The 13,363-nt window shown below is 42.2% G+C and overlaps 1 pseudogene; it reads left to right on the forward strand.

Annotated features, from left to right (window-relative positions):
* Window positions 1–1,469: 1,469 nt before the first annotated feature.
* Window positions 1,470–13,363, forward strand: part of LOC117354808 — a 79,640-nt pseudogene continuing 67,746 nt past the window's right edge.

Consider the following 13,363-nt stretch of genomic DNA (forward strand, 5'->3'; position numbering starts at 1 on the left):
TCCCCCCCACAAGAACCGGCATTGCTCCCCCAGAAGGCCCCCCCATGTGACCGGCATCCTCCCCCCCCCACGATTCGGCCTTGAGCATCTGCTTATGCTCAAGGCCTGCGAGTTCACATTCTCTCCATGAACTCGCAGGCCTTGAGCATGCGCAGATGCTCAAGGTCCAGCAAGAAGAGGAGGCCGATCTTCGGGCACCGGCACCAACGCACAAGACATGCCGGTGCCGGTGCCCAGATGACAGTAAGCAGAGGCAGGGGGGGAGTGCCCTATCGCGGTGGGGGGGTGCCGGATCACAGGGGGTAGGGTGCAGGATTGCGGGGGGAGGGTGCCGGATAGCGGGGGGAGGGTGCCAGATCGCGGGGGGGGAAGGGCGCTCGTAAATCAAGCCATGCTCGATTTCCGAGGCGCCGATTTTGCGAATGTTTTGCTCATCTTGCAAACCACTCACAAACCAGTGCACTCGTAAACCGAAGTACCACTGTACTTAAAAAAGATTTTACTGTGTTTTTGCTTCCAGCACAATCTTCTTTTCAAGATCTCTCTTTGTATACCTACAAGGACTTGTTGTCTGGTGCTCATACGTGTTCTAATCTTGGATGTCAGGGCACTGAGTAGTGTTTAAGTGCTATAGTGTTTTCTGAACCCTGATTATGTGGTATCTAATAGTTTATGCTGTTCCAGGTATTTTGTGATTTGATTTGTTACCACACTTTCTAATATCATGATATGAAGTGGGATTGAAGCTACTGGTCTGCAAATCTTGACATCAATCATTTTTCCATTTTGACCTTTTGGGATGCGTGTTAGAATGATTTTTCCTAGGGTTTGGGGAATATTCCATTTTCTAGTGAGTCATTCAGCCAGTCCAATAGATAATTATTGTATATTTTTGAAGGATATTTTTGTAGGAAAATTGGGCAGACATGAGCACTGAGATTTGGTTTACAAGCAGCCTTGGGGCTTTCACTAGGCTGTGCCCTACTTCTTTGATGCAACTTTCTGTTTTCTTGGGGGTGGAGTGTGGCCTTGCGAAGGCCTTGTGTCTGCTTGTATGGATCACTGGACTACTGCTACCAGTAGTGATTCAGGTAAATAAGGACTGAGGGAGAACATAGAAGGGGATAAGGGAGCAAGGTGAAGGAAGAATGATGGAAGAGGTGCAGCAATACATTCCGTTGTTTTGCCGGCTACTGCATACCCCCCACAAACAGTTTACCTATCCCCTGAGTTACACGTACCGCATCTTGGGACCCTCTAGTATAGATGGCATCATTAATCCGCTGTATTATTTCTGTATGAAGTAATGAAAAATTCTCAAGTGCTGTGCTGACCCCTCTCTTGAGTAAAGCTGGTATATAAAGTATTAATAAACAAAAATTTAGGCCTGGCCCTCCTTTACTGAGCTGTGGTAGCGGTTTCTACCGCAGCCTGGGGTGCTAAATGATCCGATGTGCATAGGCAACGAAATGGTCATGATTGAAGAGGGAAAGCAAACCCTGCTTCAACCCACTGAATGTCCTGAGGGATTAGAAGCAATGGACACTTCTGAATTGACTGTTGGGCCAGGTGAGCCTGAAGAAACCATGGAGGTAGACTCCATAGTGATATTGGAGATTGAGCCTAGTTTCTTTTTGTCCTACACTGAAGAGAAAGTTTGCTAAAGCCAGTGTGGCAGTTTTCTTGTTGCTAATTGAAAGACTTATAAACTGCTGTTTGGAGCAGCCTGGAACTTTATGAAAAAGAAAGAAAAGAACTCTGTGTGTATGTGTGTGTGTGTGTTGTCTGTGTTTGCTCCATGCTCATTTTGACTGAGGTTTGGTTTTTGCCAGCAAAGCAAATATATTTCTGGCAAATGTCTGTTGGAACTTTAAATGCTATAAAAGTTTAGTGAAACTGCTTATTTATATTGTGGGGAAAGAAGCCTGTATGTTTGATAACCAGGGTGGGATTGTTATTCAGAGGGACTTTGCTATCCAAGCAAGAAATGCACAAGTTCCACAGTTTCCCTAACTCAGAGCTTTAAAGAGCTCAGTGGCACCTGCATTGCAGGCAGCAGGCACCACGTGTGGCTAGAATTATGGATTTCTGTTTTGGTTTCTTTGAGAAGTTTGTGGACTTTAAAACCAAAGTTTCTATTTGTTGCACTGCCCTGGTGAAGATGACTTAAACCGTAGGGCCTGAAAGCCCAAGTGTGGTGAGAGATGTATGGACTTTAAACAAATATTGAGAAGACTGTTTTTTTCTTTCATGTGATTTAATATTCTGAACTGTGGCCAGATAGTCTCATAACCATAACATAACATAACATAATATCAGATTTCTAGACCGCATAGAGATGAGTTCAATGTGGTTAACAAAAGATTATGCTATGAAAAAATACAGGAATAATAAGATATACGGAAATCTAATTGATCAGAAAGTTAGAAAAAAGAAAAGTTTTCAACAGTTTTCAAAAATGTTCATAAGATGTGAATCTAATTAATAATGAATGTAAATCTTTGTCATAGTAAGCTGCTTGGTAGGAAAGACAATGCCCATGATGTTTCTTACTTTTACAGTCCTTGGCTGAAGGGAACGTAAATGGGGCATGAGATTTTCTACTATTCTTATGCACCACAATAACAAATCTATCGGCAAGAATCATGGGCCAACACCAAAAGCAACTTTATAATATAAACATCCTAATTTAAAGATCACCCGGGCCTCGACCAGAAGCCAATGCAACTCACAGTAATAGAGGGTTACATGGTCATACTTCCTTAGACCATAAATCATTCTTACTGCTGTATTCTGAACCAGGGTCAATCTAGCCAAATTTTTCTTAGTACTTGTCAAATATACAATATTGCAATAGTCCAGTATATTCAGAAGTAGTGTCTGAACTAGAATTGTGAAAGCTGCGGCATCAAATTAGTATCTGATAGTACATAGTTTCCATAAGGTATAGTATCCCTCTTGAACCACTGCGTCAATCTGATTTTTCATGGTCAAGCACTGATCAAGAACAACTCCCAAGATTTTAATTGTATGGCTTGAAGTTGCACTGGTGGATCACACTTGAGACAATTGAACTTAAAAAGTGGACTAGTGAGCTAGGCGCTTGCCTAGATGGAGATTTCCTGAAGAGTTGCCCCTTTCCCGGTGAACACGCCCAGATCGAGGAAGTCTGTCACTGCTAGTGCTAACTATCGACTTGTGCAGACACCTAGCGTGTGACAACGTATACATGTAAATTAAAGAATTCTCAAAATTGCAGAGGTAACTGCTGCACTTAAATGCTTTCATTTACATCAATTTATGGCTGCCATTAGTGATTGTGCATAAATGCTAGGTTACACTAGTATTCTATTCAAAAAAGCGAGGGATCAAAAATAGAGGAACTCTAATTAAAAAACGAAGGATGTAAATTAAAGAACTAAGGCCGGTATTGGACAGACTTGTATCCCATGATTTGGTGTAGGATGGGCTGGGGTGGGAATTCCACTAACTTGGAACATGAGGATGTTACTGGCCAGACTTTACGGTAGATATCCTGTAAACAACGGGATGGTTGGATAGGTAGGAGTGAGCTTGGATGGCAACTTCAGCATTTGGAACCTAGGACAATACCAGACTTTACAGTCTATGGCCCGGAAATATCAAAGCAGAGACAAGTTAATTTAATCATGTTTTTTTAATGGGTATAACTTATGGGCAGACTGGGTGGACCGTTCAGGTCTTTATCTGCCATCATTTACTATGTTACTATAAAGGAGCATAAGCATCTAAGTTCCTTTTCGTAAGTAGGCTCCTCTTGCCCCATTAGATTTTATGTCTTTGGGGCTCATTTTCAAGAGAAAAAAAAAAAATCCCAAAATGGCATAACCTGGCATTTTAACATTTTGTTTGATAAAATGTTCAAATTGTCATTTTCAAAACATATTTTTTAGATGTGTTTCCTTGCTGTTTGTCTGCAGTGTGTCTAAATCTCAACAGGGCATGTTGGTGATGGGATTAGGGCAAACTTATGATTTTAGACATTTTTCTACAATAATAGAACACTGCAGAAAATGTCCAGTGCAAAACTTGGACGACTGAGACTAGACCTGTTTCAATAACAAATAAATGCCCAAAAGAAACATAGCAACATGAAGGCAGATAAAGGCCAAATGGCCCATCCAGTCTGCCCTTCCGCAGTAACCATTATCTCTTCCTCTTTCTAAGAGATCCCATGTGCCTATCCCATGCTTTCTTGAATTCAGACACAGTCTCTGTCTCCACCACTTCTTCTGGGAGACTTTTCCATGCATCTACCACCCTTTCTGTCACCTCTTAACTTCATCCTATGCCCTCTCATTCCAGAGCTTCCTTTCAAATGATTCGTCAACACTATTCAGACTCTTGAGATAGGCCCTTCTAGGCTGAAACACGATCGTGTCGAGTCATATTTAACAATAAAGGAAATTGAACACTGACTAGTCACCTTCGTTGTTTGTTCTCTGATGAACTACAAACTACATAGAAAACCGCCTAGATGGTAGGTTTTGATAATACTGAATTGGAAGTGTTTGAGGAGAAAAATGTTCATCTGCCCCTTTTTGCCATGTTTTAGATGTTTTTCTCTTTTGAACATGATCCCCAGAGTCTAGCTCAGGGGTAGGGAACTCCAGTCCTTGAGAGCCGTATTCCAGTCGGGTTTTCAGGATTTCCCCAATGAATATGCATGAGATCTATTTGCATGCACTGCTTTCAATGCATATTCATTGGGGAAATCCTGAAAACCCGACTGGAATACGGCTCTCGAGGACCGGAGTTCCCTACCCCTGGTCTAGCTAAAGTTTGGCACCTACTGTGCATCAGCATGTAACCAATGTAGCACCTAACTTAATTGTTTAATAGACTTAATTGGTGCTGATAATTGACTATTAGCGCCCTGTAATCGACGTAAATTGCATTTAATTGGATGCTAGGCACCTACCTTGGTAGGCTCCTACCACTTTGAGGTAGATGTCAGCTCCAAGAAACCTACCAGAAAATAGGCATGGTTAGGGATAGATTGTGGGTGGGCTTTGGGTATGTTTTGACTTAGGTACCAGTAGGCACCTAACTTAGGAACACTCTTTTAGGCCAAGAAAACCCTGGCATAAAATGAGGGTGCCTAAGGTTTCAGTGCCTACTGGTGCCTAAGACTGCTTTATGTGCCGCTAGGGGTGGTTCTATTAACAGTGTTTAGCTTATGATTGACACTTGCACTCATCAGCGCTTACCTGAGTTTGCACATTATAGACCGGTGAGTCTCACATCAATAGTGTGCAAACACTAATTAAAAGCAAATTGGACACGATCTTGAATGAAGGGAATCTTCGGGATCCCAGTCAGCATGGATTCACCAAGGGTAGGTCCTGCCAATCCAATATCATCAGCTTCTTTGACTGGGTAACAAGAAAGTTGGACTTGGGAGAGTCTTTGGACGTCGTGTTCCTGGACTTCAGTAAAGCTTTTGACAGTGTCCCACACCGCAGGCTGCTAAGCAAAATGGAATCGATGGGGTTAGGAGAGACACTAACTGCATGGATCAATGATTGGCTGAGTGGCAGACTTCAGAGGGTGGTGGTTAATGGTACCCTCTCTAAAACATCGGAGGTGACCAGTGGAGTGCCGCAGGGCTCGGCCCTGGGTCCACTCCTTTTCAACATATTCATAGGGGATCTGACTCAAGGGCTTCAAGGTAAAATAACACTATTCGCCGATGACACCAAACTATATAATATAGTAAGTGAATGCAGTTTACAGAATTATATGGCGCAGGACCTGCTTACATTGGAAAGTTGGTCCTCAACCTGGCAGCTAGGCTTCAATGCTAAGAAATGTAAGGTCATGCACCTTGGAAGCGGAAATCCATGTAGGACGTACTTCTTGAATGGAGAAACTTTAACTAGGACTTCAGCAGAACGAGATTTAGGAGTAATCATAAGTGCAGATCTGAAAACTGCCAATCAAGTGGAGAAGGCTTCATCTAAGGCAAGGCAGATATTGGGTTGTATCAATAGAAGTTTCGTCAGCCGAAAGCCTGAAGTCATAATGCCGTTGTACAGGGCCATGGTGAGACCTCATCTGGAGTACTGTGTGCAATTCTGGAGGCCACATTACAGTAAAGATGTGCGCAAAATTGAATTGGTTCAGCGGACGGCCACCAGGATGATCTCGGGGCTCAAGGGTCTCTCGTACAAAGAAAGACTGAACAAATTGCAGCTCTACACTCTTGAGGAACGTAGGGAGAGGGGAGACATGATCGAAACATTTAAGTACCTCACGGGACGTGTCGAAGTGGAAGATGATATTTTCTTTCACAAGGGACCCTCGGTCACAAGAGGGCACCCGCTCAAACTCAGGGGCGGAAAATTTCATGGCGACACCAGAAAGTATTTCTTCACAGAGAGAGTGGTTGATCATTGGAACAAGCTTCCAGTGCAGGTGATCGAGGCAGACAGCATGCCAGACTTTAAGAATAAATGGGATACCCATGTGGGATCCCTACGAGGGTCAAGATAAGGAAATTGGGTCATTAGGGCATAGACAGGGGGTGGGTAAGCAGAGTGGGCAGACTTGATGGGCTGTAGCCCTTTTCTGCTGTCATCTTCTATGTTTCTATTACCTGTTAGGCACCGTTTATAGAATCAGGACCATAGTTCATAAACATTGGCATAAGAACATAAGAAGTGCCTCTGCTGGGTCAGACCAGAGGTCCATCGTGCCCAGCAGTCCAGGACCTATGTAGTAGTCTTCTATCTATACCCCTCTATCCCCTTTTCCTTCAGAAAATTATCCAATTCCTTCTTAAATCCTAATACCGTACTCTGTCCTATCACACCCTCTGGAAGCTCATTCCAGGTGTCCACCACCCGCTTGGTGAAGAAAAACTTCCCAGCATTGGTTTTGAATCTGTCCCCTTTCAGCTTTTCTGAATGCCCTCTCGTTCTTATAGTTTTCGAAAGTTTGAAGAATCTGTCCCTCTCCACTTTCTCTATACCGTTCATGATCTTGTAAGTCTCTATCTATCTTATAAGAAGTGTTACAGTCAGAATATGGGAGTGTGTTCTCATCACAAATGAGTAACTAACTGGCTTCTTTATTGTAATCTGCAAAGAATCAGAAGTTTGGAAATCATGGAATAAGAAGTGCACTGTAATGTATTTTTAGAATAGCACCTAAGCATAGGCATCTACCTCTAGGCACCTAAATATAAACATACAACCATATGTGAATTTAGCCATCTTACAATGGCAATACATGTGAAGGATAATTCTGTAATCTGGCTCTTGAAATGATGTAGCACTTATGAGTGCAAATATACAGTACAGATCTCCAGCACTTTAATGGATGAGAGTACACTTGGCAATGTTGTTTCAATCTATGAATTTATAGTGACTACTATTGGGCAGACTGGATGGATCATGCAAGTCTTTGTCTGCAGTCATTTATATGCTAATATCCCATCACTCATGGCATTAGCTTACTTCCTCTATAAGCAGTGTCTTTATACATAAAAGTCAATATTCCTTTGGTGTCTGCTTGCACCTTTCTTGGTGCACTGGATCTTCATTTCATTGTTGCCAGGCTGCTTTGCTCTTTTTGTTCCAATTTTGTGCACATAAGATTTAAAAGACCTTCTGTGTTGATGCCTTGGAGTCTTCTAACATTGTTTTTTTATTTACTGATTTTAAATGTTGCTTCCTATTTCCAGAAACTGTATTTGGGACACAATGCTGGAGAATAGTACAGATAATGGTTGGATGTGTTTCATTCTTCTATTCAAAGATGGGGCTCTAAGTCTTTTCATGTGATCTGTCTGGCAGTGTGATACAAATTATGATTTTACAGTAAAATTCTCCTAGGCACTCAGATTTGGAGGCACTCAGATTTATCTTCATGCACACCTTAATTGAGCTCATTTTCCTACTCTGACCCCATTGTAAATTTCTTTATACTTCTTTGCTGCAGAACCAGAGAATTTGGAGTACAGTACTCCCCCAATATTTGCAGGGGTTCCGTTCCAGGAACCCCCCAAATCTTGAAAAACTACGGATACAGTTTTTAGCGGGGGAGACAGGAGAAGGCAGCCGGAGAGGCAAGAGAGAGCAGCCAGAGCGCCAGCGAGTGAAGGAAATCACTCGCGGTATGCCCCGACCGCCTCTTCCTGCACTAAAGTCGGGCCTCACCAATCAGTTGCTTTGACACTCAGCTCCTGATTGGTGAGGCCCAACTTTAGTGCAGGAAGAGGTGGTCGGAGCATACCGCGAGTGATTTCCTTCACTCGCTGGCGCTCCAGCTGCTCTCTCCTGCCTCTCCGGCTGCCTTCTCCTGCCTGGTCATTCGTAGTAGGAAAATACCGCGAATGACTGGTACCGTGAATCGCCGACTGTGAATGAGCGGGGGAGCACTGTATTGATTCCAATATTAATGTCACTTAACCCCTTATCCCATACCTTTGCCTCTTCATTCCACAGTGTATGCCACTTTGCCCCTATCATGGTAGTTTGCAATCTTCGTGCCCCATTTGATTCCTTTGAATTCCATTGCTTCTGTGCAGATTCCTGTGCAAGTTTGATAAATGGATGGAAAATCCCACTTTTAGAAAGCACTTTTATGAACCCTTTTCTTGCTTTAACATAAAGGTACTCTTGTAAAATTAGCTTGCCTAAAGATGTTCATGGTGCAAACCAGCATGTAATTGCACAGAAGGCATGTTCAGGGGCCAGAGACTGTCAAAGCATGGCTAAGTCATAATTTACCCAATTATTTTATAAAATATGCAGGACCACACAAATTATACATATGCACATTTATCCCTTCTCTTCAGCAAGCAGAATGTGCAGGTTATCAATCTCTGTGCACAATTGGTGCAGGATTTGTGCTAGTATTTTATGGTGCATTGCTGCAGGATTTGATTTAGTATTTTATGTCTTTACAAAACAGGTAAAATAGGCACCTTATTAACCTAATGGCCTTGTTATAAAATTACCCCTTAGAGTGCAAAATTGCTTACTCCATTTATTTTAATGGAGTTGAATGATCTGAATAATTTGGAATTTGAAAATCAAATAAATGGGAGATTGAACCAAACATGAACCATACTAAAGATTGTTGCAGTGAATATACCTATTGCCTATGGCAGTCATTTTAGAAGGACTATTCATGTCTGAGATACGCATATACACATATATAGAGAGATATGTTTGAGATATGAATATACCAAGACAGGGAGCCAACTCGGAAGTAACTGAAATGGTAATTATGAAAGCCCATTTCTAAACTATCCAATGCAATTCATGGGACATAATGATGAGCCAACAATGACTTACTTGAATTTGTAATTATATATTTGTAACTATGACCTAACTGTATTAGTACTTGTACTGATCTACCTGTACTAACAAATCTATTGAATGTCTGCGTCGAATTGTCCATTGTATCTTTCTGGGTAACTGACAAAATATTTTGTAATATAATCTGACTTTGAACTGAATAGGTAAAGGTGGAATAGAAAACCTGATTAATATAACATAACATAACCTGGCAATTAAATATTTATTTTGTATAAATGTCTAAGGGAGAAGTTATTAATGTTGGGTTATTTTATTTGAGTGGATATTTTTCAGTTGTCTATTGCTATTAAAAAAATTAGGGGGGATGCAATTTAAGAGAGGTGATGAATGGATGAGGAAGATGCTGCTGAGGTTGGGGGTGAGTTAAAAAGAAAAGGTGTTTCTGGAGCTGAGGAGAAAGAGAGCAGTTTTCTTGGCATGATGGGTTAGAACAGGGGTAGGGCACTCCGGTCCTCGAGAGCCGTATTCCAGTCGGGTTTTCAGGATTTCCCCAATGAATATGCATGAGATCTATTTGCATGCACTGCTTTCAATGCATATTCATTGAGGAAATCCTGAAAACCCGACTGGAATACGGCTTTCGAGGACCGGAGTTCCATACCCCTGGGTTAGAAAGAGAGGTCAGCACAGATTATATTCAAATACAAAACAGAAAAGAATGGAAATGTAAACAATTATACCCAGAGGCATGCACTTATTTATGTAAATGCTAGTATTTGCTAAACATTGATGTGTGTAAATGTTAGCATATGTGGCTTTTTAAAATAGCACTTAAATAGGTGACTACTTGTGATCTTAAACTAGGCGCCCCATTATAAAATTATCCTTATTAACCACATGTCCTAAAAATTGGTTCACTGATAAGTAGTAGCAGTAGTACACAATAAAACATAAAATGTGATTGTTCATAAAATATAAAAACATACACATAAACCTTTATAAAACCCCTTTTAAACATATGCTTGTTTAAGTAATAGCCTTGAGCCCCTTTTTAGAGGTTATAGTCCATCTCCTGCTAAAATCTTTTAGAAAAAAATGACTAGCATTCAGTTCTTTTCCATTACTTGGTCTCCAATGCCAAAAAAGAACCTGCATAAATTGGCACTATTTATATGAAATTGTGTGATATTTTATTCAAGCACAATGATTTATAACTCAAATATACTATATAAAAACAGAGGAATAGACTTAATATAAGCAGAAGTTTGGTAGAAATGAGCAGAGGGCATTAATTGCTTCAAATTAATCAGTGTCAGCAGCCAGGAGTACAAGATCATTCATTTGGAACAGTCCCTTCATCAATATGTGGCAGTACGGATTTTACATACATATTTAGTAGTGGAGAAATAACTACTGTTAATAAATAAGGTTTAGATTATCCTTTTGTACGGCAACAGTTCTCAAACCTAGTCAATCAGGATTTCATGACATTTATGATAAATATGTATCAGCTAGATTTGCATAGAATGCAGGCATATATGTTGTGCATAACATCAGAACCAAACTAATTGGACGAAGAACTCGTGGTGTAGAGTCCTGGAAAGTGCTTGCCACCAGAAACAAGTTGCTTGTAGGTTAATCCCCTTCCTATTTCATGAAAATGACTAACTTAACAGTGAGGTACTGTGGACAAATCCCATTTGCAATTTAAGTGAATAATAAACCAATTGGCACCCATAATTGGGTGCTCATAATCAATTATTGGCATTAATTGGCAACAATTAGAATTCCTGGGTGCATCTTGCTAGGTATATTCTATAAAGATGAGCGTGTTAATTCAAGTGCTTGCATCTGAAAATGGGGCGTGGCCTTGAGAGAGGCATGGATCGGTCATGTGCATTCCAACAATGTGTGTACACTGGTATAGAATATACCTGATCCATACCTAATTTAGGCATGAGGATTTATACCAGGTCTAAGGTGATGTAAATGCACACACCTAAAAGTTAAGCACAGATTCTAGCGCTAGATGAGAGTGAGAGGTGCCCGTGGCAGCGACGCCCCTCCCCTGCTGTCTTCTCTGCCCACCTCCATGTTCTCCTTCCCTGCCCCCTCCTGCCACATACACCACTTCCTTCCCCCATACCTCTGTAATGTTCCTGCCACAAGCACCAACCCCCAAGCTGCTGTCCCGCTAGCATCGGCTCTTCCTCTGATGTCATTTCTTAAGCGAGGGTCCAGGAAGTGACATCAGAGGAAGCATCTATGCTAGTGTGACAGCAGGTTGGGGGGTGCTGCTCGCACCAGGAATGGCACAGAGGTACAGGGGAAAGAAAGTGGCTCGCACACGTGGCAGTAAGGGGGGGGGCAGGAAAGGAGAGGGGGCAGAGAGGAGGACAGATATCTGCTCCCTCATCAAGATGGCACCCGGGGCAAACCATCCCCCTGCCCCCCCTTACCATGCTACTGCTCCCCAGCATGGTCTCATCTCTTCCACTTCCAGGGCTGCATACAGGTTCTTCATAAGAATATATGAACATAAGAACATAAGAAGTCGCCTCCACTGGGTCAGACCAGAGGTCCATCGTGCCCAGCGGTCCGCTCCCGCGACGGCCTATCAGGCCCATGACCTGTGAAGTGGTTTCTGACTATTTCTATAACCTACCTCTACTTCTATCTGTACCCCTCAATCCCCTTATCCTTTAGGAACCTATCTAGACCCTCCTTGAACCCCTGTAGTATGCTCTGGCCTATCACAACCTCCTGGAGCGCGTTCCATGTGTCCACCACCCTCTGAGTAAAAAAGAACTTCTTGGCATTTGTTCTAAACCTGTCTTTTTTCAATTTCTCCGAGTGCCCCCTTGTACTTGTGGTTCCCCACAGTCTGAAGAATCTGTCCCTGTCTACTTTCTCTATGCCCTTCAGGATTTTGAAGGTTTCTATCATGTCTCCTCTAAGTCTCCGCTTTTCCAGGGAGAATAGCCCCAGCATTTCCAACCTGTCAGTGTATGAGAAGTTTTCCATACCTTTTATCAGTTTTGTCGCTCTTCTCTGGACTCCCTCAAGTACTGCCATGTCCTTCTTGAGGTATGGCGACCAGTATTGGACACAGTACTCCAGATGTGGGCGCACCATTGCCCGATACAGCGGCAAGATGACTTCCTTCGTCCTGGTCGTGATACCCTTTTTAATGATGCCCAACATTCTGTTCGCTTTCTTGGCGGCTGTCGCACACTGTGCTGTTGCTTTCAATGTTGTGTCCACCAAGACCCCCGGGTCTCTTTCAAGGTTGCTCACTCCTAGCAATGATCCCCCCATTTTATAGTTGAACATCGGGTTCTTTTTCCCTACATGCATGACCTTGCATTTCTCAATGTTAAAACTCATTTGCCATTTTCTTGCCCACTCTTCCAATCTCGTTAGGTCCCTTTGCAGATCTTCACAGTCTTCCGTGGTTCTAACCCTGCTGCAGAGTTTGGTGTCGTCTGCAAATTTAATAACCTCACAGTTCGTCCCCATCTCCAAGTCGTTAATAAATATATTGAACAGGAGTGGTCCCTGCACCGACCCCTGTGGAACTCCGCTCGTTACCCATTGCCATTCTTTTAAACTTGATGGTGAATATTTTAAACAAACACATGGGGCCCATTACTCAGCCAGGGGCAATCAACATTTTGCTGATTGCTGCTAGTATTATCTCCAGAAATTCAATGCCAGACCATGCCCAGAAGCCAGCATTGAATTTTCAGGTTTACAGGGCCAGTGAAAACATAGCCGGTTATATGTGATATTCAGCACATAAACTGCTATGGTAAACTGCTAAAAGACAGAACTGACTTTTATGTGGCTTTATTTATGTGGTTACCATGGCCAGTTAAGTACTTAATATTGGCACTTAGTTGGTCAAGTACCATAGTAAATGACAGCAGATAAAGATCTGAACAGTCCATCCAGTCTGCCCAATAATTGCACTCATAAATTCATGATTAAATTAAGCAACCTTTTTTCTTTGATATTTCTGGGCCATAAACCATAGAAGTTCACCCGGTACTATC

This window comes from Geotrypetes seraphini, chromosome 2 (assembly GCF_902459505.1).
Source record: "Geotrypetes seraphini chromosome 2, aGeoSer1.1, whole genome shotgun sequence".
In the NCBI taxonomy this organism is placed as follows: domain Eukaryota; kingdom Metazoa; phylum Chordata; class Amphibia; order Gymnophiona; family Dermophiidae; genus Geotrypetes; species Geotrypetes seraphini.